The sequence below is a fragment of the Nicotiana sylvestris genome, chromosome 12, assembly GCF_000393655.2.
Source record: "Nicotiana sylvestris chromosome 12, ASM39365v2, whole genome shotgun sequence".
Classification (NCBI taxonomy): domain Eukaryota; kingdom Viridiplantae; phylum Streptophyta; class Magnoliopsida; order Solanales; family Solanaceae; genus Nicotiana; species Nicotiana sylvestris.
Window position 1 is genome coordinate 108,849,882 of NC_091068.1, and position 27,898 is coordinate 108,877,779.

Genomic DNA, 27,898 nt, shown 5'->3' on the forward strand with positions numbered 1-27,898 from the left:
ACATCAAACAATGTCGAAATCATGAATCGTTCAAATTTCTAACTTTAGCCAAATGACTCCAAAATGACCTACGGACCTCCAAATCCACTTTCGATCGCGCTCCCAATACCATAATCACCATACGAAGCTGTTCCAAGACTCCGAATCACAAACAGACATCGATAACACTGAAAGGCACTTCAACTCCAACTTATGAAATTCTTCCAAAAATGCTAATTTCCACAATAGGCGCTGAAACGCTCCTGGGCCGTCCAAAACCCGATTCGGACATATGCCCAAGTCCAAAATCACCATACGAACCTGATGGAACCTCCAAATCCCGACTTCGAGGTCGTTTACTCAAAAATCCAATGTTAGTTCATTCTTTCAACTTAAAGCTTCTGAAATGAGAATTCTCTTTCCAAATCAACTCTGAACTTCCCGGAATTCAATTCCAACCATGTGTACAAGTCATAATACCTAAAGTGAAGCTGCTCATGGCCTTAAACTACCGAACGACGAGCTAGTCTCAAAATGACTGATCGAGTCATTACATTGCCGAACCACCAGATTCTTCATCCTTTGCAATAACAACTTGCAATCATATAAAATAGAGTGATAAATGTGAATATATTTGTCAAGGAGCTGCAGGACCTCCATCGAATCAGTTTCAATCGTTGCTGGTAATACTTTGATCCAATGCCAGTTGTAGTCCAAACTTAAGCAAGGAATTTCGCATGACTATAATTCAGAACTCACTAAGGAATGAAATAAAATACAATAACTGTCCGGAATACAAGGTGGATAGGAATGAAAAACACCGTAAAATACTCTGAAGGGGACTCTGCTAGCTGTGGGTCGTCTCAATAAATGCAGCTCACCTAAGTCTCTGTATCAACCATGCCGCTATGCCACTAGGCCACTAGCCACATATGAACCTGTGCAACAAAAATGCATAGCAAGTGTAGTATGAGTACGAAAACAACGTATACCCAATGAGTATCCCGTCTAATTTCGAAGAAGTAGAGACGAGAGGTCGACTTCGACACTTACTGGTGGTCCAATGATAATATAGCAAATGTGTGAGGAATTCATGGATTTCATAAAGTAAAATTAAACTCATGAAGCCAGAAAGCAGGTAAACAACTTCTCAAATAATAAAGGATTTTCAAAGATTTACTTTTCATTGTCTTTAACAATTTATCTCTGGACAGGAAAGGCAATTATCAACATTTAAAATTCTCAGGCAAGCAATACAAGCATGTGCATATCATGCCGAGGTCGTACAGCCCGATCCAACATAAATGTAAAACGTGTGTTGCCGAGGGTCGAACGGCGCGAACCATAGATGCATCTATTACCCTGCTCGCGAATCATACATGTAACGCGATCAAATTTAAATAAACAATCACCCTGCTCGCGAATCATACATACGACGCAGGTACACATAGAAATACATGCTCAAACAGCCAATTAAGAATTTATCGGGGAATGTTTTGTCCAAATAAAAGCCAATTCTCTTTTAGCGATTTAAGAAAATGAAGTTCAATCCTTTTTTAAATTCATTTACCGATTCGATAGGATTTAAGCAATTCAACTGCCAACAAGATTACAAATATTCCAAGTATAGCATGCTTTTGTGTCCTAGACTACCCGGACTTACATATAATAGTAGCTACGCATGGACTCTTGTCACCTCGTGTGTACGTAGCCCCCCACAAATAGAAGCACATAACCAATTATTTCACCTATGGGGACAATTCCCTCTTACAAGGTTAGAAAGGAGACTCACCTCGCTCCGAAGATCCACAATCGGCATTCCACGCCCTTCCGGAGACTCGAATCGATGCTAAATGCTCCAAAACTAGCAAATAATCATGCAAATCCATTTTTATAAGTTCAATTACTCATTACAATCCAATTTATAACAATTCCTAACCCCAATCAAAAAGTTGACAAAATTGCCCTCAGGCCCACGTGCCCGGATTCCGAAAATTTTTGAAGATAAAGTTTACCCATGAACTCACGAACTCAAATATATAATTTTCTCTTAATTTCATACCCAAAATCGTGGTCAAAATCCAAGAATACAAATTTTCTAGGTTTTCCCTTAACCCCAAGTTTTTACCAAATTTTCATGCTCAAATCCACACATAATCAATGTATTTAACTCAAGATAGGTGGGGCTAGCTTACCTTGTTGTTGATGATGAAAAAACCCACTTGAAGCTCCCCAAAATCGTCCACACCAAATGAAAAATGGGGAAAAATGACCAACCCCCTGATTTTTAAAGATCTTACTGCCTCAAGCACTTCCGCACCTGCAGTCACACGACTGCTTCTGCGGTTTTGCAGGTGCGACCCCACTACCGCATCTGCGGTCCTTCCCAGGCCCCCCATTTTCGCTTATGTGCTCCTTCTTCCGCAGGTGCGGTCCCGCTTCTGCGGCTCCGCACCTGTGGCCAAAACCCCGCAGGTTGCCCTTCTTCAAACTCCAAATTTGATTCGTTAACCATCCGGAATCCACCCAAGGCCCCCGAAACCCCAACCAATCATGCCAACCAGTCCCAAAACACATTACGGACTTGTTCGAGGCCTCAAATCATATCAAACAACGCTAAAACCACGAATCGCACTCCAATTCAAGCTTAATGAACTCTAAAATTTCAAACTTCTACTTTCGGTGTTTAAACCTATCAAATCACATCCGATTGACCTCAAATTTTGCACACAAGTCATATCCGCCATTACAGACCTACTCCAACTTCCGGAATCGGAATCCGACCCCGATATCAAAAAGTCAACTCTCAGTCAAACTTCCCAAAAACCTTCCAATTTCTATCTTTAGCCAAATGACCCCAAAATGACCTATGGACCTCCGAATTTACTTCCGATCACGCTCATAATACCACAATCACCATACCGAGCTATTCCCAGACTCGGAATCTCAAACGGACATCGATAACACTGAAATGCACTTCAACCCAAACTTATGGAATTCTCCCAAAATGCTAACTTCTACAATAGGTGCCGAAACGCTCCCGGGTCTTCCAAAACCCGATCCGGACATACGCTCAAGTTCGAAATCATCATACGAACCTGCTGGCACCTTCGAATCCTGATTCCGAGGTTGTTTACTCGAAAGCCCAATCTTAGTCAATTCTTCCAACTTAAAGCTTCCGAAATTAGAATTCTCTTTCCAAATCGACTCCGAACTTCCCGAAATTCAGTTCCGGTCGTGCGTGCAAGTCATAATACCTAAAGTGAAGCTGTTCATGGCCTCAAACTGCTGACTGATGCGCTAGAGCTCAAAACGACCGGTCGGGTCGTTACATTCTCTCCAACTTAAACATACGTTCGTCCTCGAACATGCTAAGAACTGCGCTGGGGTTTCCCGAAATCACTGTTTAACACCTCGAGCACCTACCCGTGCTACCACAACTCAGCTGGGCACCCTAGCTCGATCAATCTGAAGATATCCTTTTTCACTTAAGCAAATAAGCCTTAGAGCCCAATTCCAACATCCAGAATTCTCTGACAGGCCTGTTTCCAGCATACGAACACCATATCAATCACCACACGATGTACCAGAACATGACTGCATACCCTTGCTGAATTCACACCTTGCGCCGCTTTATTCACAGAACCACAATAACATTCTCTGAGCGTAATAACCAACATTCCCCGAATCTGATGCTCACAACGCACCTCATGATATATATAAGTCTTGTTCCAACTCTCACAATACCGCCACGACAGAAGAGATGTGTAGAAATTTATAACCAACTGCCAAGTCAACAAATCATTGAGTACTTCTGACAAGAACCATTACCTCATTCTGAACCAAATAATGATCTTTGCTCTTTAATATACTTCATATGATCCGACTGCACTGATCCTAGATCCAATAATCTCGTCTCACCCAGTATGAACTGCTCAGGCAATAAGCCACCCCGGTCATGATCAAAAGTCCCATATGATGCCATAACGTGCCAATAGGCTACCAATCCAAACGCAATACAAAAGGAAACTGAACTCTAAAAAGGAAATCCAATTACCCCGCTCGCGAATCATACATGCGACGCGGTCAACATAATTAACAAACACCCCACTTGCGAATCATACATGTGACGCGGGCACAAAGTTAATATGAGTTTTCCTAAGAAAGATAGGAAACAAAACACATAAAAATAGATATAGGAATCTGTACTCAACATCACACTGTTGCGGCGCGCAACCCGATCCATACAACATACCCATGGCGGCGTGCCACCCGATCCACCCATAAAATTCACATAAGGAGATACACACCGAGCCAGTATGCTCGTTACAACAAAATACTGAATGTCGGTCACAAGCACGCTAACTGCATGATACCATCCTGGAGGAGACATAGCGCTATAAGCTACAAACTCAAGCACAACTGAGGTGCGATATACGATCCGAATCTCAAGAGACATTCCACTCATATAACATCACCTCTACGCGGAACCTCAACACATAAGAAATTCACCAAGCCATCTCACAACTCACACGGCGCAATATATCATTACATGAAATAGCTGACGACGAAATAACACCCCGACTACTCTTCCATAAGGAGTGCATTGCTAAAATGAACTCATCTGGCCTAATATAGAGCCCATATTCACATTTAAATCCATCCACAGACCTCAAGCTAATTCTAATTATACTGAACTAGGCTAATAACCTTTCAAAGGTCCATAATAGAATAACCATCATAACCGGAGTAATCATTCACAGTCCACAACCCAATAAACCGAGTGCCCTCCAGGCATCAATTCTCAATTTAACGACATCACTACAATCTTCATACTTGGTTTAACTTCTTCTATCAATCAAGCGGATACATGCCATACTTATACAAACTTCACGTGGGGCATACTCTCACAACCCTTCGTAACAGATAATAGGTCTGTACATCCAAACCACCGGTCACACTAACACTGAAAAGAGATCAAGAATCCTTAACCAGGATGCAAAGCCTTTTTCACAAAACACCGATCTCAGGTGACGCTGAAGACAATACCAACTTACTTTAAACATCGAAACTCATTTCCTGCTCATCCGAGATCGTGACATCCTTGTCAATACCGAACTGTGACCTTGATCCTCACTTTAAATTCCAAACCACTCACTGCATCTGACATGCCAATATATGATAGAACACGATTTTCATCATAACTCCGGAACCACTAATAGATTAACACTTCATCATATAGAAACTTTTCACTTAACTCACTTCAGGAGAACCATAATAACACACAGGTGAATTATCATAACCGTAGAATATGCAAATCTCTAAGTAGCGGTCTAAGCCACCATAGCCCTTTCGAGATCCGCCTCACATAACAGGCTATAACAGTAGAATACTTCTGAATAACATCAATTACGACAGCCGACAAGCCTTACACGTATCGTCACAAATCACTTGAATAACTTGATCACGCTGAAGAAACTGATCACTACCACCAATATGCCAATTCAACTATGGCTAACCAATATATCTTCTTTCAATTTATCCTTGATTGCCTTAGAAATAATAATAACTCCATTCAACACATAATACACCCCATCCGCACTCATCCCGAGTGACCTTGAATCACGAGACCATGCTGTCTCAAATCCCACAAACCATTTCATATCTCCCAAATGCTACACTGCAAGTCAAAACATCATAGAACATTCTGGGCCTCTTCTCATAAGCTGCTACAAAGCTTGATTCTTAACCGTACCTATAGGCTCAAAATCATTAGGCACCACACTTTACCCCTTTGAATCCACGAGGACCATTGTTGAGAGCCACCCGCTCTAATTTGGCCCCGAATATAATTAACTCCATGAATATTCTAGCACATGAATACCCTCTCGACAAAGCACCCGGCAGAATTACTTCCCTTGAAACCCGCATCTATACAAGGCATAAATCCTAAATCCTTCCCCAAGTCTGAACATGAGCCAATAAGGCCAATCATAGCACACCTTTAACAATCCTTTTGCTCAGATTACCACTTATGTCCTTTTCCCGTAGCTGAAATAACCCATCAACATGCTAATAGCCAGAAACCTCGCAAGTAGTTAACCATGCAACCCAATCATAGGCGGTGGGACTCTCCCACTTAGCTTGAAGCCACTATTACACAACTCTGGAATTCACCAGGATTCTTTATCCTTTATTGACATAACCTTGCGCAATCAACCTCCAAAATTCTCGGAATCTTTCTGTAAACCCCTTTTTATACTCTGAATCATCAACCACATTTGCAAGACCGATCTTTTTGCTATATAACCAATAGAATTCTTCGCAGAAGCTTCGCCAACCATGCGACCGCCGATCTGCTCACTGGAGATAACCCACTTGTGGAATTTACGTGCCGACATCTTCCAACGCTGCTGCATGGGGTACAATTACTATGAAATCAATAACCCATTCTGAGTTCGAGCTCACTCTATAGCTACACAAGTCCATTCACACCTCGTGGACATCAATTAAATGTGCGACAACATCCTTCCAATTGTAATGACCCGGCCTGTTATTTTAAGAATTAGCGTCTCGTTCAACGGCTTAAGACCTTGAGAAGCTTCGTAATATGCATTATGACCCGCATGTATGGTTGAGCTTGGTTTCCATAAGATTCGAAGTTAAATTTAAAGAAAAACAAATTCTCATTTTGAAGCTCAAATGGAAAGAGTTGACTGGAGAATTTACTTTTGAGAAAGCGACCTCGGAATGGATTTTTAATGATGCCACTAGATTCGTATGGTGATTTTGTACTTAGACGTGTGTCCGGATTTGGATTTAGAAGTCTGTAGGACAATTCGGCGCATTTTGGCGAAATAAGAAAGTTGACTTAATTTAATTATATTATTTTATGTGAGGAAGGGGTCTATTAACATGGTGGATACCAATTGGATATGATAATAAGTGCACAAGGCATATTATAAGATATATGGGGTCTAAGGAATGTCCTAAGACTAAGCCAAGTTGGAAAATTTCATAATAGACTAATGTTTTAAAAGAATGCGCACAAGACCCTAATTTGGACGATCATATATACATGTATATAAGGTGTTATATGAAGCACAACCTATCAAATTAAAGATCTCTGAATCTAGTTTCCAACACTTCAAACCATTCATCATTTTGACATTCCTACACAAAGTTATGACCAAATTACCAAAAACTAGAAAAATGTGATTCTGCGGTCAAATGTGCGATCGCAAAATCATTCTGTGATCGCAAAATGGTCGCAGAATGAAGTAGAACAGCCCAGTTCTGGGCATCGAGTTTTGCGACGCATCTGCAGCCTGCATACCCATTATGCGATGGATTATGCAATCGCATACCTGATTTCGGAGGGTTAATTTTCCTATTTTCATAACCCGACCCCATTTTGATAAATAGGCTTTGGGGTTTATTTTGGATCATTTTTGAGCAAAAATCTGATGCTTTAGAGTGAGAGAGGGAGCCCTAGAGTGAGAAAGTGATCTTCATCAAATCATTCTTCAATTCTTACTCAAATCTTTAAAGATTAACAAGGAATTATCACAAGATCTTCATCAAAGAGGTAAAGTTCTATACCCTAGTTTTCCATTTCGTTTTTGGATGATTTTTTAGCAAGAATTCACGGGAAACTTTAGATAAATCACTCGTGGTTATTGTTAGTCAATCATATGGGATTATCATCGAATATTCTGACTAGATTACTCATTTTTGGGTTGAAAATGATAGAAATCTTCCAAGACTTTAATTGAAAATTTGAGGGTCGAGTTGATGTCGGAATTTAGCAAAATTGGTATGGTTGGACTCGTGGTTGGATGGGGGTTCATATTCCGTAATTTTTGTAGAGTTTCTAGATGCGGGCCCGACGGGGATTTTTTGGACATTTTTCTATTTTCTTGTCTTAGCTTCGATTTCATTAGCTAAATTAGTTGTTTGTAGTTATACTTACGTTATGTAATTGATTTGACTAGATTTGGGCCACCCGGAGTTGGATACTCGTGGCAAGAGCGTGATTTCGGATTTGATTTGGGCTTGGTTCGAGGTAAGTATCTTGCCTAACCTTGTGGGGGGGACTTCCCCCTAGGATTTGAGTCTTCTATGATTGATTGTAGTTCATGTACGCGAGGTGACGAGTGCGTGCTCGGACTTGTGAGCACGTGATTTTTGCCTCACACGAATTACTCCAAAAAGAATTCCTAAAATTAGGTCTTTTCTTTAATTATGTGTTATTTTTAGGAATTATTACGCTATTTTCCTGATTATTTGCATATGTTTGTGTACATATTTAATTTTATTATCGCATTAAAAATACAAAAATATAGTATCTGCATTTAGGATTTGATTTTATATTTTTTGGATTAATTAATAATTAGGTGCTTTACAAAAATGAAAAAGCAAAAAATAATAACGTATTTTTAGTCAAATTGTGTGCTTTTCTTTTAATTTAGTATTTAATTATTCGTGATAATTATAATTTAGAGTGAATTAGTATTTTTAAGATTAATTTTGGTTTTATAACTTAATTTAGGATTTTAATTTTGGAAAAAATAAAACAAGAAAAAGAGGGAATTAATTTGAAAACTAAAGAAATGAAAAATCAAAGTTTGGGTTGTTCTTTAAACCCAAATCTACAGGCCCAAAATTATCCTCAAAACCCAACCAAAACCGGTCCAAACCCGCCCCAATACCTAGTCCATCACCGTACTAAACCAAACGACGTCGTTTGGGCATACGTTAATCTGAGCCGTTAAAGATCGTTCATCCAATGGTCTAGAACGCGCCCCATCGCCCGTATCCGGCCCTGACCCGTTTTCAGAGACCGATCCGGTCTCAAAAGTGTCTAAAACGTTGTCGTTCTATTTAGTCAGATGATCCAAGCCGTTGATCTCGTTTGATCGAACGGCCTGGATCCAATTCCACCCCCAGTATATAATTGCCCAAACGGACCCCGCCCCTCTCATAACCCCCCTCCCATCTCATCTCTCGTCTTCAGAGAACAACAAATCACCACTTCACTCCGCCGCTTTCCGCCGCCGAAAATCTTCCACAACGGCGGACAACCACCAAACAACCCCAAAATTACACCATACAATCCCCTCCGTCTCCTTTTTCCAAATCCTAGACTAGTTTCCCTCGAACATCCCTAGAATCCTTCGAATCTCAAATCGAAGATCCGACCACGAACCCTAACTTACCCAAGAACCCCCAAATTAACACCCTGAAGCCACATCACTCCCCTCTTCCCTAATCCACGATCTATTACCCTCGAATCAAACCAGAACTTGTCGAATAACGAATCTAAGTTTTAAACCTAAAACTGCAGAGTCAAGATTCGTTGATACTTTAAGCTAATTTTGACTTTATCTGTGTGTTCTTGATAAGAACACACAGTTAAAGTCAAAATCTGGTTTAAAAATTGAAGATTCGAAGGTTTTCTTCAATTAATACTGACCGGTGAGTTTTCTGTCATGCTTCTATGTTTATATTTTTTAGTATTATTCTGATGTTCGTCTTTCTCGTCTCTTTTTCTTTTTCTGGTCAATTTCAATTGAAATTCGATCAGTCCTCTAGTATAAATTATTTTTGTCCACTGTTTGTTTCTTTAGATTGATTTTGTGGATTTGTTTCGTATAATTGGGATATCAGTTTGTTTTAAGACTTTGAAATCATATCTCATTTAATCACTTAGTCAGAATAATTAGGATTATGTTCAATAATTTGGTTTAACTTCTGGTTTAATTATGTTGATAAGAATTGATTAGTATAAGTTTAAAGTGTTCACCTAATTAAGAAGTTTCTCAATAGTGGTAGGGTTAGAATTACAATAACTAAGTTAAGTGGACAATTAATATATGAAAAGTTGAATTGATAGTGGTGAATGCACTAAGTTGAACAATTATTTATAGACACTAGGGGGCAAAACATTCTGAGAGACAGAGAGATAGGCATTGAGTTCATATACACAGCAGTCTGATACACTGAAATACTAAAAAAGATAGGGTACACACATACACACACTGAGTTCAAAGACAAGGAGATCCAGAAATACTGAAAAAGTTAAAAGAACATTTTGAGAACTCTAAAGAATAAAACTGTTTCATTGAGTTACTGGTGATTTCTGAAGTTTCCTTAGGACTGAAACAATTTCTGGATAGTTGATAGTTGAAATCAAATCTGGTTTAAGTTTTCTAGTTCATTACTTGGATTGAAACTCTTTTTCTGGGCTGTTTTATTCACTTTCTAGGTTTGAAACTGGTTGAAAACTGCTGGTGATTGCCTGCTGCTATTACTTCTAATCCCTCACCTTTTATTTCCTTTCGTTACCAGGTATTTCTCAAACCATTGTCAACAAGTGATTAGGAATATGTATTTCGAGTTGAAACCTGACTAAATACAAGTTGCTGAATTTCCTTTCATTTGCTTCTTCTTCTTTAAATGTTCTGTAATAGACCCTGTATTATACATGATAGCTCAGTAATCTTATATCATTGGTATGTTGTAGAGATGAATCTATGCTCTTTAAGAGTTTGGGTTATTGATTTCTCTTCTTCTTTTGATTCAAGTGAATGGTGCTAATTTCCTAGACTTCGCTACTGTCGATATTGAGAAAGAGTTAAGTGAGTTTAAGTTCAAGTTTTTGAATTTAGCTTAGAATTGAATTCAACATGAATATTTGGATAGTTGAAGTCAGGCATGTGCTCTTAGTAGCCTTTGAAACTGCTTTGTGTCTCAATTACTGTATAGGGATGAAGGTTAACAGGTTTATTGTTGTTGCAAATGGTAGCTTGTTGATTAGAATAGACTCGATATCGAGTCCGGATCTTCAGCCTTGGGTTTTACAAGGTTTGGGTTCACTATTCTGGGCTATGTGTAAAAACGAACAAGTGTGCCAATGTTATTTGGGCCTATGTCTTGAGCCCAGCAACGTATTTAATTGTTGTTGCAGGATTCACTTTTTCACAGCAGATTTGGCCTGAATTGCATGAGAAATTAACGTCCAGAATTCTGTCTAATCAATCCATGTCCACGTAGCTAAAATCCAAGAGTTAAAAAATGTTATTTCAAGCTTTTGTTTCAGATAGTTTCGATTGATTTGTGATTAACTTTTGTACCAAATTGTTTGATTCCCATGATTGGGCCTAACATTTAGCCCAATTGAATAAAAGATCCCAAGTAATTTGGACTGCCCTTTTTGCCCGTCTATTCTTTGGGGCGCGATTCGACCTGTGAGCCCAACTTTCTTCGAAGTGGCATTTGCGCAAACAAAGGTTCCAAGTTATATTTTGTTGAAGTTAATTAAGCTCTCTTTGATTTGAGGCGCGCCATATTAGATAATGCAAATAGTTAATGACCTTCAAAAACTAAGTTTAGAAATACTTTTGATAGAATAATCGAGGTGTGTCGTGCCAAATAAAATCTCAAAATGCATGGCCCTTGCTTAGTTAACATTTTAATTCTTAGAATTTGAGGCGTGCCATTTGGCGAATTTCCATGGCCCTCACAAAGTTGAAAATGCGTAGTTGCTTTAGGCGCGCTATTTAATAATTTACCTTCCTAAACTTAGGTGCGCATTTATGTTACCCAAATCCAAATCTTAACGTTAGCTGAAATGTGTTGCGAATTGCGGGTGTATTTATGTGACATGGTTTGAAACATACTTTAAATGACGTTGCAATCTTCCTTTAATTAATTAAATAAAAGCGGTTTAAAGTAAAAATACACATAGGTTTATAATGGTTTTAAAATCAGATAATTGAACCATTTATAACAGTTTAGCGACCGTGCTAGAACCACAGAACTCAGGAATGCCTAACACCTTCTCTCGGGTTAACAGAATTCCTTACCCAGATTTCTGGTTCGCGGACTGTTAAACAGAGTCATTCTTTTCCTCGATTCAGGATTTTAAACCAGTGACTTGGGACACTATAAATTATCCCAAGTGGCGACTTTGAATTTTAATAAATATCATCCTGTTTCGATTGTCACTTAAATTGGAAAAAACTCCCTTACACCCTCGGGGGTGTAGGTAAAAAGGAGGTGTGACAGCTCTGGTGACTCTGTTGGGAATACGAACCCAGAATCTCTGGTTCAGGGTTCAGAATTCGAGCTTAGATAAATTGTTATATTTGGTTTTATCTGATTTTGTTACATGTTTGGGCCTAATGTGCTAAATGTTGCTTTTTTCCACTTTGATATTATCTGAACTGTATATATAAACTGCTACGAAATCCCTCTCTTCTCTCTCCTGAGGAGTGCACGCTGGTCGTGGCTTCTTTCTGTTAGTGTCCTATTCCAAATAGAACGAGGTTCGGACAAGTTGCAAAGCCGGATGATCTTTTGGTTACCGATACGCAGCCCCCCTCGGCTCGAGTTGTCCGTTCAGGTAAGCCAGGTCTAGAACAAATAAACCCAGGTTTTAAACCTAGTATAATAAGACCTCATGTCGGATCCCTAGTAGGAACGTTTGTCTGCATTACGTGCATTTTGACTTTGGAGACTCAACACAGGGGTTGGGTCTGTCTAGGACAGATGTACCAAAAATGAAAAAAACCATCCTGATGCATCTTACTTGCTACTTGTGCATTTATTTGCTTCGGATTTGCATGTTGACCGGCTTTTGAATAAAAGGAAAGAGTTTGGAAGAGAAAATAGCAGTGTGAGGGCTAAGGGAGGTAACTACCTGTTATGAAAACCTATATCTAAAATATACCGAAACTTTACCGAAAATTTGAAAAGAAAAAAAAAACAAAAAGAGAATTTTTATTGTTTTCAAAAAAAAAGTTGGTCTTTTGTTTTGTCAAAATTGCCTGAACTATGCTAATTTGATTCTCATCGGATGTAGGATACGTAGGCAACCCCCATCGGGTCTAACTGCCCTTTTTGCAAAATAGCCCAAAAAGAACAAAAAATTTATTTTTTATTTGAAAATAATTAAAGTAATGTCATTCTTGTCAAAAATAGTCGAATGTCCCCAAAAGGGCGCCGGAAGGTTGCTTTTGCCAGAACATCCACCTTTGGTCATTTTTCAAAGTTTTGGCTGGTTAGCCAATACAGCCTTAAAATCTTCGTTCTCGAAATGCTGAAAGGTTGTATTTGCAAAACCGGGTTTTTATTTTATTTTGAAAAAAAATGTGTGTTAATTTTATTTTTGAGTCAAATAAGTCTTAATTTTGCCTAAACACCCTAATAAACATGCAGAATGAGCACGAGTCAGAATTTGCCGGCAATAGTTATGAACAAAATCGCTTTGGAGTTGCGTATGTGGTGGGAAGATCTGGGCAAGTCAGAGCAAGATAAGGTCAATTTGCATTTGGGAGGTCTCACCGGGTTGATGAAGATAAGGCCTAGGGGAGACATCATAAAAGCGTTGGTCACATTTTGGGACCCGGCTCACAACGTCTTGCATTTCTCGGATTTTGAACTCACACTCACCTTGGAAGAGATAGCAGGTTACATGGGAAGTACTGAAGGGCTGAGGCATAAGTATCTGATCGCTCCAGGAGCCGTTAACTCTCATAAATTCATGGATTTGTTAAAAATAAGCAAGGAAGTCCCATATTCCGAGTTGGAGGATGGTTTTTCCACTCTACATTTTATATACCAGAGGTACAAGCATATAGGAGGGTTCAACGATCCGGAAAGCGGGGTTTGTAGCAAAGGGAACCAAGACAAATGGGATGAACATAGGCGTTTCACTTTCATGGTAGCTTTCGTAGGCCTTATGGTGTTTCCCCGGAAAGATGCGAATATCGATCTGCGGGTGGATGGAGTCATCAAAGTCTTAATTACCAATGCCAAGAGCACCCTTGCCCTATGATAATATCTGAGATATACCGAGCTCTTATAGCTTGTAAAGCTGGGGAAGATTTCTTCGAGGGATGCAATTTGCTACTACAAATGTGGATGATCGAACACCTGTGTCACCACACTCAGTATATGAGTTATGGGTCTGCAGAGAAAAGTTGCATTGAAGAGTTCGACACAAGGATTTCAGGGTTCAAGTTACCGGAGGGGTTTGGAGAATGGATAGCCCGCCTTCACGCCATCACTACGGGACAAATAGAATGGACACTAGGTTGGCTTCCTGTTGAAGAAATTATGTATATACCCGCCACTGGTCCTTACTTACTCCTAATGGGTCTTCAAGGTATTCAGCCTTACGCTCCCCACCGAGTGATGAGACAATTGGGAAGGTGTCAGGTGTTGCATCCAGATGAAGATCTCAGTATGTACGCGGTTGAGATTAGCTCCGATGGCCAATTTTACGAAGAAACAGTTCGTTCTATTTGGAACGAGTGCCAGTATTTGACGGCAAACACTCGAGTGTGGGACCTATCTAGAGGTGAGGTCTCACCCGCCTATCTTGCCTGGTATAGAAAGAAGAACACTACAAGGTCCGAACCAGAAAGACCGTCCAAAAAACTGCACATTCAGGAATTCGTCGAGGCATCGCAAGAACCGTGGGATTGGTTGGCCAAAGAAAATAAGTACAGGGCCACAATAGGAAAGTTGGAAAAGCAAGTCAAAGACCTTCAATTCGAGAATGGCTTACAAGCAGCGGCGGATGAGGGTGAAAAGAAAAGGCTAGCCAAAGAAAATAAGGCCCTTCGAGCCCAGATTCAGAAAATGAAAATAGCGGCAGAAAATCCTGTCAGAAGTGCCAAAGATGAAAATCTCATATATAACCTGAGGCAGAAAGTGGGTGAATATAGTTTTGATATGAACAAAGCAGAAGGTGAACTAGCCAGGGCTTGAAAGCAATTGGCTAAAATTGCGGAAGAACGAGCACGCTAGGTTAAACAATTAAAAGAAAGATACGACAATGAGGTTGCGGGGTTAAAGAAAAGGGTCGTCACCATTGAGGACAAAATGATCAAACAGGCGAAAGAATTCAAGGCTGAAAGAAAACATTTGGAAAGAGATTTGCAACAACTTCAAGAACAAAATCAAGTAGCCGAACAAAATCTGGAAGCCAGGGCACGGCAGATTGGGCATTTGTTGCAAGAAAAGGGTGTCATAAGAGAGAGAGTCAGAAAGATCGCCGACTACATCACAATGAAGTGCAGTAGTTGTGAGGATATGACTAGATCTATTTTTTCGCCACTGTGATGACTTTTGTCCACCGAATAATGGAAAGTCTCTACCACCTCCAAGGGGATTTAGCACGTCGGCCCGAGGCGAGACCGAATGATGTCCCGCGGACCCCAGGAACAGTCGAGGCACTGATGTATTCGTGATTTTCACTTGAGTCTGTATTTTCTTTCTATTTGAGTCTGTCAGTTTGTTTTCAAACCTGTATTTTCTTCTGTTGTAATATGTTGGCTTGTTTTTCCTTTCATCAAAGTCCGTTAGTTTGAGTCGTTATAATCAAAATAGTTGCTTTTTATGAAAATTCGAACATCCAAAAAAAGGGTTTTGTTACTTGTACCCCAGAACTACGCTCGGTCTGATTCATGTGGGGTCATGATACGTAGGCAATCTTCATAGGATTCGACCACAACAAAAAGAAAAGAATAAAATGGAAAAAGAAAAAAAATGAGGGGAATAAAAGATAGGTGTGAGTAACAATAAAAGGGAAAGGTCAGGAAAAGCCGGGATGACACAAGCAACCGAGCAAATACATGATAGAAATGACTAATTGCCTAGGTGCATTGCATTCCTATGTATGGTTGCTTATTTGTTAAAACTCTAATCACTAACAAGTTTGGTTGTTGTTCCAGAATTCAAGCAGTTAGTTCACCTAAGCATACTGGCAACCCACCCATACCAAACCAGATCCAAAGGAGAAATAATCATGTCTATCCCAGATGTAGACACCAAAGTCATCAAAGGAGAAGAGTTGGACGTTAACGCCATGAAAGAAGAGATGTACAAATTGAAACAACAAATGGCCGAAATGTATCAGGACTGGGCTAAAGGACAACCGCCATCCACTTACCCGGCTAACCCTACCTTCACTCCACCACCGGCTCAAACTCAGGATCATCCTGCTACCGATCTATCCCCGAGCTTTCCCATTTACCAACACTACCGAGGCACCACTTCTCATACACCACAATCTCTACCCCCTAAACCAATTCCATACCCTCCTCCACCAGTAACTCCTGTCTTCGTAGCACTTCCACTAGCTACACTCAACAAATCTCCTAGCGAGCCTATGTTCCAGGCCTAGGACAACCAATACTACCCTTCGGAGCCCACTTTCAAAGCTCCAGAAACCCATTCCTATACTCCTCGCCTTGACCTCCTGATAGAAGCTGATAAACCAGTCAAAAATATCAAACAGGAGGAGATGTTCAGGAAAGTTAAAAGCTTAGAACAATCATTTAGAGACATGCAGGGGTTGGGAGGGCAAGTAAGTGTGGCCTACAAGGACCTATGTCTATTCCCGAATGTGCAATTACCGGCAGGTTTCAAGATGCCCAAGTTCGATCTATACAACGGGCACGATGATCCAGTAGCCCACTTGAGAGGTTTTTGCAGCAAGATGGGGGAGCGGGAGGAAAAGATGAATTGTTAATGGCTTACTTCAGTCAGAGTTTGAGTGGATCAGCATTGGAATGGTATACCCGCCAAGACCATGGAAGATGGTACACATGGGATGATCTGGCGCAAGCATTTGCTTGTCACTTCCAATACAATCTTGAGATCATTCAAGATCGACTGTCCTTGACTAAACTGGAGAAGAAGCATAGTGAAAGCTTCAGAGAATATGGTTTCCGATGGAGGGAGCAAGCAGCAAGAGTAGATCCCCCAATGAAGGAAAGTGAGATGGTAGATTACTTCCTATAGGCTTTGGAACCTACTTACTATGGCCATTTGGTCTCAGCTGTGGGAAAGTCATTCAACGAAGTGGTAAAGATGGGGGGGCATGGTAGAAGAGGGCCTCAAGTCGAATAAAATCATGAGCTATTCGGCTATCAAAGCGACTACTCAGGCTATTCAGGGCGGCATAGGAGGGATTGGGAAAAGAAGAGAGAGGAAGCAGCAATGGTTGAATCAGGAACTTGGTCCGGATCCAGAGGTTCACCTTACCACTACAATCAACCTCGACCCCACCAACAAACTTATCAATACAATCCACCCCAACACTACTATCCCCCACCAGAACCTCATTTTTTCGTCCACCATGCACAAGCATACAACCAACCTCCTGCCCACACTCAATGGCGTGCTCCCGTCCTACAAAATACTTATCCACATCAACGAGCCTACCAAAACACTCCCGGACAAAGTTTTCGGCTTAGTCAAGCATTCAAGGGTGAAAGGTTGCAGAAAAAGAAAACCTTTACTACGTTGGGAGAATCATACACTAGTTTGTTCCACAGGCTAAAACAGTTAGATATGCTAAGGTCGATACAGTCCAAACTGCCAAATCCTCCTCCAAAGAATCTTGACTATACTGTCAGCTGTGAGTATTGTTCTGGTACTCCGGGTCATGATACAGAGAAGTGCTGGCACTTGAAAAGTGCAATACAGGAGCTTATTGATACCAATAGAATTGAAGTTCAAGCTCACGAGGCGCCCAATATTAACAGGAATCCAATGCCAGCCCACTAGGAGGCAAATATGATCGAAATAATGCATGCGGAGGGAGAGCCCAAAAAGCCATCACAGACCGTCATGATGACTCGATCTAGAGGAGTCAAGACAGATGAACAATCAGCAGGTGAGAAGTTGGTGCTCAAGCCAAGCAAAAAGAGTGTTGAGCCAGCTGTGGCAGTTGAGAAAGGGTCTTCGAGCAAGGTTGCAACGAAACAGGAAGGGATAAAGCTGATTGTACCAGGAACGGTCAGCCAACTTGTCATAATCGTGGAAGGTGCCCACGCAGATTGGGGTATTATCAAGCTGGTAACCCAGTTACCAATAATCAACAGCAAGGCTATTCCATGGAATTACGAACGGGTAATAGTGATGTACAAAGGGAAGGAATTCAAAGAAGAAGTATGTGAAGCACAGGGTTTTACTTGCTCGGGAAGGTGTTTTACTCCCGAGGAGTTAAGAAGAACTAAAGATAATCCAGCACTGGTAAAGAAATCCGTAACTGAAGAAGAAGCAGAAGATTTCTTGAGGAAGATGAAGCTACAGGACTACTCTATCGTGGAACAATTAAGAAAGACGCCTGCTCAAATTTCCCTATTATCATTATTGATCCATTCGGATGAGCACCGTCAAGCTTTAATGAAGATCTTGAATGAGGCACACGTTCCCGATAAGATCTCCGCGAATCACTTGGAAAAAATAGCCAACAAAATCTTCGAATCAAACAGAGTCACGTTTTTCGATGATGAATTGCATGTAGAAGGTACTGAGCACAACAGAACTCTTTACCTCACAGTAAAATGTGAGAACTCTGTGGTGACCTGGGTATTGATTGACAACGGGTCAAGCGCAAACATCTGTCCCCTCTCCACTCTAAGAAAGTTGAAAATAGAAGATGAGAGGATCCATAAGAGCGGTATTTACGTGCGGGGATTTGACGGCGGAGGTAAAGATTTAGTTGGGGACATATTGCTGGAGCTGACGATAGGGCTAGTTGAGTTCACAATGGAGTTTCAGGTGCTGGATATAGCTGTTTCCTATAATTTGCTGTTGGGTCGACCATGGATCCATGCCGCTAAAGCAGTCCCATCAACACTACACCAGGTAGTCAAATTTGAATGGGATAGACAAGAAATAGTTGTGCATGGGGAATACAGTTTATGCGCTCGCAGCAATGCCATCGTACCGGTCATTGAAATGGAAGATGACCAGGGACCATGGGTCTACCAGGTTTTTGACACGATGTTGGTAGAGAAAGTTCCGGAGGGGAAATACATTCCAAATCCAAAGATAACCGCCGCATCAGTCATGGTAGCCTATGAGATGTTGAAGAATGGTTTTGTACTCGGTAAAGGTTTGGGCTCATCTTTGCAAGGCATCATACAGCCGGTGTCCCTTCCTAAAAACTTGGGAACATTTGGTTTGGGATTCAAGCCCACTGCCGCAGACATAAGAAAGGCCATAAAGTTAAAACAGAAGGCATGGGTCCTTCCAAAGCCAGTCCCACGTCTTTCCAAATCATTTGTCAAGTCCGGTACTAGAAGTCGCCCAATAACAGCAATTCCCAGTTCTGTGATTGATCCTGACAAGGAGTTAATTGAAAGATTTGAGAAGTTGTTCGACAGTGTGAACATGGTAGAGATTGGAAAGGGTTCTAGCAACGCGGAAGTGCAATTTGTCAGGCCAAAAACAAAGCTTAACAATTGGAAGTCTACTCCTCTTCCCACTCGGAAGGAGTCTTGGTAGTTTATTTTGAGTTTCCTTCAATTTGTATGGGTTATTCCAGGGTTGTAATCCAGATTTTTTATCTTTCAGTCTGTTTGAAGTGTGCAAACCTTGTTATATTTCATCATTCAATGAAATGCAGTTTCCTTTTTTTATCATTCCTGATAGTTTTTCTTTTGTTTTTCTTTTCTTTTCTGTACAGTTCTTTTTACGCTGTTTCTAATGACATGGCATGTATGAGGAATCCTCAGCCCAGTTTAAAAATCAATCTGATTCCGAAATAATAGTTCAAGAAGTAGATTGTGACTATGAATCAGAATACGATGAAGATGAAGCCTTCGAAGAGATTAGTAAGGAGTTAATTCACTTCGAGGAAAAACCCAAACCCAACCTAAATGAAACAGAAGCCGTCACTTTAGGGGACACAGATAATATTAGAGAGACTAAAATAAGTGTACATCTCAAGCCAAAGATCCGGGAAGAGTTAATCAAAGCACTCATCGAATACAAAGATGTTTTTGCATGGTCGTATGACAACATGCCGGGTTTGAGGACTGATTTTGTGGTCCACAAATTGCCCACTGATCCAGTGTTTCCTCCCGTCAAGCAAAAGTTGAGGAAATTCAAAACTGATATGAGTGTGAAGATTAAAGAAGAAATCACCAAGCAGTTGGATACAAAGGTTATTCGGGTCACTCGATATCCTATTTGGTTGGCTAATGTCATGCTTGTGTCGAAGAAGGATGGCAAGATCAGAGTATGCATCGATTACCGCAGTCTCGACAAAGCAAGTCCGAAGGATAACTTTCCACTACCCTATATCCACATTTTGATCGATAATTATGCCAAGAGTGAGATAGGATCTTTTGTGGATTGCTATGCCGAGTATCATCAGATTCTAATGGATGAAGAAGATGCATAAAAAATGGCATTCATCACGCCATGGGGAACTTATTGCTACCGGGTAATGCCATTTGGATTGAATAACGCCGGGGCAACTTACATGAGAGTGATGACTACTGTGTTTCATGATATGATACACAAAGAAATTGAGGTATACGTGGATGATGTGATCATAAAATCAAAGCATCAAGCCGACCACGTTGGGGATTTGAGGAAATTTTTCTAGAGGCTTCGCAGGTACAACCTCAAGCTCAACCCTGCCAAGTGCGCATTTGGTGTTCCACCCAGAAAATTGTTGGGATTCATAGTCAGTCGTCGAGGCATTGAGTTGGACCCGTCAAAGATCAAAGTTATCCAAGAATTTCCACCTCCGAGGAACAAGACTGAGGTGATGAGTCTGTTAGGGAGGTTGAACTACATCAGCAGGTTTATTGCTCAACTCACGACAACTTGTGAGCCTATTTTCAAGTTGATGAAGAAGGATAATGCGGTCAAGTGGACTGATGAGTGTCAAGAAGCATTTGATAAGATAAAAGGATACTTGTCAAACCCACCTGTGCTGGTTTCGCCAGAACTAGGGAGACCTTTGATTCTTTACTTGACAGTCCTGGAAAATTCATTTGGATGTGTACTGGGGCAGCATGACATCATCGGCAGAAAGGAACAGGCCATCTACTATCTTAGCAAGAAGTTCACGGCTTATGAGGTTAAGTACACTCACCTGGAAAGGACATGTTGCGCCCTAACTTGGGTAGCACAGAAATTGAAACATTATTTGTCGTCCTACACTACTTACCTCATTTCGTGCTTGGATCTGTTGAAGTATATCTTTCAAAAGCCTATGCCGACAGGAAGACTTGCGAAGTGGCAGATTTTGCTCACGGAATTTGACATTATCTATGTGACTCAGACTGCGATGAAAGCCCAAGCATTGGCCGATCATTTGGTCGAGAACCCGGTCGATGATGAGTACGAGCCATTGAAAACTTACTTTCCCGATGAAGAGGTGATGCATATCGATGAACTAGAGCAAATTGAAAAACCAGGCTGGAAACTTTTCTTTGATGGGGCTGCTAACATGAAACGAGTCGGAATAGGAGCTGTGCTTATTTCTGAAACAGGGCATCACTATCCTGTTACGGCTCAGCTTCGGTTTTATTGCACCAACAATATGGCTGAGTATGAGGCCTGTATTTTGGGTCTAAGGCTAGTTGCATACATGGATATCCAGGAAGTCTTGGTCTTGGAGACTCGGATCTTTTGGTACATCAAATTCAAGGAGAATGGGAAACGTGAGATTTGAAGCTCATACCGTAACGACAATGTTTGCATGATCTTTGTCAACGGTTTCGATCAGTGGAGTTCAGGCATATTCCAAGGGTCTATAATGAGGTCGTCGATGCTTTGGCTACCCTGGCGTCAATGTTGCACCATCCGGACAAAGCTTATGTCGATCCTCTGCATATTCAAGTCCGAGATCAGCATTCTTATTGTAACATGATTGAAGAAGAACTTGATGGCGAACCATAGTTCCATGATATTAAGGAGTACATCAGAATGGGGATATATCCAGTGCAAGCCACGGGGGATCAAAAGAGAACAATTCGACGGTTGGCAAGTGGATTTTTCTTAAGTGGAGGAGTTTTATATAAAAGAACTCCAGACCTTGGATTGTTAAGATGCATAGATGTTAGACAAGCTACGGCTATCATATCTGAAGTACATTCGGGTGTCTGTGGACCACATATGAGCGGATATGTGCTGGCAAAGAAAATTCTACGAGCAGGTTATTATTGGCTCACCATGGAGCGAGATTGTATCAGTTTTGTGTGCAAATGTCACCAGTGCCAAGTACATGGAGATTTAATTCATTCTCCGCCATCTGAGTTGCACACAATGTCCGCACCATGGCCCTTCGTTGCTTGGGATATGGATGTCATTGGACCAATTGAGCCAGCAGCATCCAACGGGCACAGGTTCATTCTGGTAGCCATTGATTATTTCACCAAGTGGGTTGAGGCCAAAACTTTCAAATCGGTGACCAAGAAAGCAGTGGTCGATTTTGTTCACTCAAATATCATCTGTCGATTCGGAATCCCAAAGGTGATCATCACGGATAATGGTGCTAATCTTAACAGTAGTTTGATGGAAGAGGTATGTCAACAGTTTAAGATTACACATCGCAATTCTACCCCATATCATCCCAAGGCGAATGGAGCAGTCGAGGCAGCCAACAAAAATATAAAGAAGATACTTCGGAAAATGGTACAAGGTTCCAGGTAATGGCATGAAAAATTACCATTTGCATTACTGGGTTATCGCACTACTATCCATACTTCGGTAGGTGCAACTCCTTATTTGTTGGTATATGGCACTAAAGCAGTAATACCTGCAGAAGTTGAAATCCCTTCCCTTCGAATTGTCGCTGAGGCTGAGATTAATGATGATGAGTGGGACAAAACCCATTTGGAGCAGTTGAACTTGATTGATGAAAAAAGATTGGCAGCAATGTGTCATGGCCAGTTGTATCAAAAGAGAATGGCAAGAGCATACAACAAAAAGGTGCGTCCCCTGAAGTTTGAAGTGGGCCAGCAAGTGCTGAAACGTATCCTTCTACATCAGGCTAAAGCAAAAGGCAAGTTCGCACCGAATTAGCAAGGGCCATTCATTGTGACCAGAGTACTGTCCAATGGTGCTTTATGTTTAACAGATATCGAAGGAAAATGCATACACATGGCTATTAATTCTGATGCAGTCAAGAGATATTATGTATGATTTCTTTGGTATATTTATTGATTGTTTGTATTTGGCATTGTTTCGAAGATTAGAATGACGAAGGCAATTTATTCCGCTATCTAAACACTTTACCCTTTGTTTTCTCTTTTTGAGCCTTATTTATTTCTTTCATACCCTTCTTTTGGAATCAATAACGAAAAGAGAGAAAAGAAAAAAAAAAGAAAAAAAAAGAAGCGAAAAGAGAAAGTACAAGAAAACAAAGAAATTCAGGTGTGAACTACGTTTGACCTGATTCCTGTTGAGGATACGTAGGCAGCCTCATGGCTCGGTCATAGTAAAATAAAAGTCAAAAGATCCCCAAGCAAGAAACTGGGGCAGAAGTTGTGATTTTAATAAGAAATGTGATTCCAAAAGTTGTAGTTCTAACCCATTTTGAAGTAGTTTTGAGCCCGTTTTATACCTTTTTCTTTCCAAACATATCCAAGAACCCACATTGCTGTCCAAAGAAAAACCTCCCGATCAATCTTCGAGAGATGCCAAGTCAAGCAATGTAAATAGAATTCATATCAGGGGCAACACTCCGGTTTAAGCAAGAGAAATTAAAAAATGAGAGAGTCTTATTGATGAAAACCCTCATGGGCACCATGAGGCGATGAAAGCCGAGAGAAAATAAAAATGAGAGAGTCTTATTGGTGAAAACCTTCGCGGGCACCATAAGTCGACAAGGAATTGAGGAACAAACAAATGAGAGAGGTTTGTCAGTAAAAACCCTTCAGGGCACTGCAAGTCGAACAACGTCTGTAAGTTGGCGGAAAGTAAATGGGGTTGTGGAGATCTTGGAGCACAAAGTAAAACAATTGGAAAAGAGATTGATTAAATAGACTAGGTTGATTAATCCAAAATGCATACCATGATCATTGGCACCAGTGAATCCACTCAGATAAGTTTCTTTTTCTATCTCCAACAGTCATCCAAATTTGGATTTTCTTCTTTATTCTTAATTCTCAAAATCGTTGCATTTCATTGCTGTTAATTTTACTCCTCTAAAGCTCTTCCAAGGTTAGATTTTTTCCAACAAATAAGAAGGAATGTCAAAGTGTACTACCAGATTCAAAATTGCACAAAGCAAAATACGGCTAGGACATGCTGGAGATAGTATGATGAAAAGTGGGACATAGGGTGTAAGCAAAGGTTAAATCGGTGGAATGGTTCAGTAATGTCATGGGAGATGTATGGTTACGAATAAAAGGGTCACAAGTGAAAAACAACAGTTTGGGATCCTGCAGTTAAGGATCAGTCGGGAGGTCAAAACAATTCTCGACCAGTTCAAGGCAGTCGGTCGAAGCAAAGCATGGCAAAGAGAAATCCATCCCTAGCAAGAATGCCACAACTAACCACCACGTTTTAAACTGACAAGATTTTTCTTTGATTTGAAACAGGGGCAAAGATGGCATTTGTTTCAGAAAGCACTCGGTAAGGAAAAAGCAAGTACCATGCAGGTTTGATCGCAGAATTCTCAGGACCCTCCTGGAAAATGGGACTTAGTTTAAGATCTAAAATAATCATGAATAGCAGAATTTGGCATAAATGCACCCCAAAGGATTATAAGTGGAGCTTCGAAGTTTGCGTGTTTGAGATACACTTTGGACATTACCCCAGAGGCCTCGGATTTCAAAGTAATTTAGGGAGACTCTCATAGCCTTTATCTCTCGAGTTGGCCAACAGAGGGACCTAAAAGAACCCGTTTCCGCTTTACTTCCTCAAGAAAGAAGAAACACCATCTTTTTCCACCTTTTTACCCCATGAGAACAAAGATTCTGACTTCTCTTCTTTCCCAGCCTGGTGGTTATGATTTTCTGTTTCCTCAATTTTTCCCCCAAGAAGAAATACCATCTTTTTCCACCTTTTCCTTGATTTAATTGGAAATTTTTAGGACCCTCTTGGATAATGGGACTTAGCTTTAATTCGAAATATTCATGAGCACAATATCTAACATAAGCCCTACTTTGTAAAAATATAAGTTGGTTTGAATTTTTTATTTTTTTAAGACAAGACTCAATTTGAAACTTCAGGACCCTCCTGGAAAATGGGACCTAGGTTAAACTCCAAAACAATAATAAGTAGTAAATATAGGACAAATGTGCACCAAAAGGAATATAAGTTGGCTTCAAAGTTCGCATAAGAGTTTTCAGGACCCACCTGAATAATGGGACGTAACTTTAAGCATTCTATCAGATAAGTAAGTGTTATTATAAGAAAGTACAGTTTAGCATTGAAATTGTCATGCGTAAGATAAGCTTTAATATGAAATTTCAGGACCTTCCTGGATAATGGGATGTAGCTTTAAGACTGTCTTAGATAACAAGATTCGACGGAAGTCATACCTCTAAAAAATATATTGTAGCTTTGGAAACTTAAAAGAGATTTTCAGGACCCTCCTGGATAATGGGATATAGCTTGTAGATTGTTAAATATATTTGGTAAAAGGATTCAATTAACACTCACAGATGCGCCCGGTTACCAAACTAGGGCAGAAATTTTCTTTTGTTGTCTATTTTGCTGAAGTCAGATGCTCGTCTGAAGAACAGGGAAGAACAACACGAATATTAAAGATAAAAAGCAGTTCAGGATCAAGTAATCAGGAGCCCACCTAGAGTATAAGGGAAAACAAATCAAGTTTCAAGGAAGATTGGCACAAGTATTGGTAATCAGGCGCCCACCTGGAGGAACGAGGGAGAACAAGTCAAAGAAAGGCAATTGCAAGAAGAAGATGATTCAAATTTCAGAAATCAGGCATCCACCTGGAGAACAAGGAAAAACAGTTAAAGATTCAGCAATCAGGCATCCACCTGGAGAACAAGGAAAAACAGTTAAAGATTCAGCAATTAGGTATCCACCTGGAGAACAAGGAAAAGCAGTTAAAGATTAGGCAATCAGGCATCCACCTGGAGAACAAGGAAGGACAGTTGAAATATCAGCAATCAGGCGTCCACCTGAAGAACAAGGAATAACGGTTGAAATATCAGCAATCAGGCATCCACCTGGAGAACAAGGAACAACAGTTAAAGTATCAGCAATCAGGCGTCCACCTGGAGAACGAGGAAAATAAGTTAAAGACCCGGCAGTGAGGAGCCCACCTGAAGAACAAGGGAATGCAATTCAAGCTTCAGGAATCAGGCATCCACCTGAAGAACAAGGAGAAACTATTCAAATCAAGCAATCAGGCGTCCACCTGGAGAACAAGGAAAAGCAGTTGAAGACTTAGTAATCAGGCATCCACCTGGAGAACAAGGGACAACAGTTAAAGTTTCAGCAATCAGGCGCCCACCTGGAGAGAAAGGGAATACAACTCAGGTCAAGCAGTCAGGAGCCCACCTGGAGAACAAGGGAACACAACACAAGTTTTGGAAGTCAGATGCCCATCTGAAGAACAGGGAAGGACAATACTAATTTCAAAGAATAGAAAGCAATTCAAGTTTTGGTAATCAGGAGCCCACCTGGAAAACAAGGGAGGCGATACAATTAAAGTTTCAGTAATCAGGAGCCTGCCTGGAGAATGAAGGGAGGAAGCAATTCAAGTCCAAGCAATCAGGGGACTGCCTGGAGAACAGAGATAGGCAACTATGGTCAAAGTAAGACGTTTAAAGGTTCAGCAACGAGGTGCCTTCCTGGAGAAGAGGGAAAGCATCTCAAAAATACAAATCAAGTCAGCAACAAAGGAACTTCTGAAGAAAATATAAGTCAACAAGGCAACAACAGTCACAAGACCAGGTTTGAAAATAAATCTTTGTAAAGCATAGATTATAGCTTAGTCTAGCTTCTTTATTTTGTCATGGTGTAATAAGGAGGTCAATAAGCAGTATCAACAGCAGCAGCAGCAGTAACAGTGAAACCACAGCTTCATGGTAGTCCCAGCTACCGAAACTTCCCGAACTATATTGACATGATTCCTTTATAGCCAAGGATATATCGGAAACCTTTGAAGCAGAGGTTCGGTCAAAATCTTTCAAAAATGCTTCCCACGAAGTATTCAAACGGGCAAAAAATTGCTCGTATCCGCTCACTTTATCTTTGCACTAAAACTCTTCGTGTTTCCGGGCAAAGAGGGGCAGCTGTGAGCACGTGATTTTTGCCTCACACGAATTACTCCAAAAAGAATTCCCAAAATTAGGTCTTTTCTTTAATTATGTGTTATTTTTAGGAATTATTACGCTATTTTCCTGATTATTTGCATATGTTTGTGTACATGTTTAATTTTATTAACGCATTAAAAAATACAAAAATATAGTATCTGCATTTAGGATTTGATTTTACATTTTTGGATTAATTAATAATTAGGTGCTTTACAAAAATAAAAAGGCAAAAAATAATAACATATTTTTAGTCAAATTGTGTGCTTTTCTTTTAATTTAGTATTTAATATTCGTGATAATTATAATTTATAGTGAATTAGTATTTTTAAGATTAATTTTGGTTTTATAACTTTATTTAGGATTTTAATTTTGGAAAAAATAAAACAAGAAAAGGAGGGAATTAATTTGAAAAGTAAAGAAATGAAAAATCAAAGTTTAGGCTGTTCTTTAAACCCAAATCTACAGGCCCAAAATTATCCTCAAAACCCAACCAAAACCGGTCCAAACCCGCCCCAATACCTAGTCCATCACCGTACTAAACCAAACGACGTCGTTTGGGCATACGTTAATCTGAGCCGTTAAAGATCGTTCATCCAACAGTCTAGAATGCGCTCCATCGCCCGTATCCGACCCTAACCCATTTTTCAGAGACCGATCCGGTCTCAAAAGTGTCTAAAACGTTGTTGTTCTATTAAGTCAGATGATCCAAGTCGTTGATCTCGTTTGATCGAACGGCCTGGATCCAATTCCACCCCTAGTATATAATTGCCCAAACGGACTCCGCCCCCTCAGAAACCCCCCCCCCTCTCTCTCGTCCATCTTCAGAGAACAATAAATCACCGCCTCACTCCGCCGCT